Below are 1,420 nucleotides of genomic sequence, written 5' to 3' on the forward strand. Positions count from 1 at the left end.
CTTCTCTCTCTCTGATTCCCTCTCTCTTCCTTTCCCGCTCTCACTCTCCCACTCTCTCTCCCGTTCTCTCTCTCTCTCTCTCTCTTTCTCCGAGTGTGTGTGGCTGGGGCTCGACCAGGGCGTGTGTTTCCTGTAATTCCATTACCGCTGAAGCCATGCTGTAGCTGCGCATCCCGCAGGAAGGCTCAGGGCCACTTAGACACTGCTCACATTTAGGCGTGCTGCAGTAATGGTGCCAAGCAGGGAGCAAACACCATCCATCAACCCAGGCTCACAAACAGGGTCCCGGGCCGGATGACGGGCGGGAGGGGGGGGGGGGGGGGGGGGGGGTCGGAGGCAGAGGTGGAGGTGGAGGGGGTTAAGGGGTCCACGGGGTGGTTGCGGCTGAGCTGGTGGTAGTGAAGCCTGGCTTGGTGGAAGTGGTGGTGGGGGTTGGGGTGGGTGGAGGTGTTGGATTGAGGTGGAGTCGGGGGAGGTGGGTGACGGAGGTGGTGGTGGTTGAGATTGGGGTGAGAGGTGATGCCGCTGGAGGGATTGGAGATGGTAGAGGTGGCTGTTGAGATGGTGGTGACGGAGGTGGTGGTGGTTGAGTTTGGGGTAGGAGATGATGGAGGGGGGTTGAGGCGGTGGTGGAGGTGATGGTGGTGCGGGAGGTTGTGGTAATGGTGATGGAGGTGGTGGAGGTGATGGTGGTGCGGGAGGTTGTGGTAATGGATGTGGTGGTGGTGGTGGTGGTGGTAATCGAGGCGGCGGTGGTGGAGGTTGTGGTAGTGGTGGTGGAGGTGATGGAGGTGATGGAGTTGCTCATGGAGGTGGTGGTGTTGGTGGTGATGGTGGTGGTGGTGGTGGTGGTGGTGTTGGTGGTGATGGTGGAGGTGGTGGTGTTGGTGGTGATGGTGGTGGTGGTGGTGGTGGTGGTGTTGGTGGTGATGGTGGTGGTGGTGGTGGTGGTGGTGATGGTGGTGGTGGTGTTGGTGGTGATGGTGGTGGTGGTGGTGGTGGTGGTGATGGTGGTGGAGGTGGTGGTGTTGGTGGTGATGGTGGTGGTGGTGGTGGTGGTGGTGTTGGTGGTGATGGTGGTGGTGGTGGTGGTGATGGTGGTGGTGGTGGTGGTGTGGTGGTGTTGGTGGTGATGGTGGTGGTGGTGGTGGTGGTGGTGGTGGAGGTGGTGGTGTTGGTGGTGATGGTGGTGGTGGTGGTGGTGGTGGTGGTGATGGGAGGTGGTGGGGGTGACAGGTTAGGTCAGTAGAGGACAGGATGGAGACAGATGACGGACAACAGAACAACGGCCCAACAACAACAACAAGGGAACCACTGAACACAAAAAGGCAATATAAAACAAGACAACATGATGCATCATGGGGACGGAACTCAATACCGCAGGGCCTGAAATGAGAGAGCGCTGAACATTATGTAACGC

The sequence above is a fragment of the Gadus macrocephalus genome, chromosome 2 (assembly GCF_031168955.1).
Source record: "Gadus macrocephalus chromosome 2, ASM3116895v1".
Taxonomy (NCBI): Eukaryota; Metazoa; Chordata; class Actinopteri; order Gadiformes; family Gadidae; genus Gadus; species Gadus macrocephalus.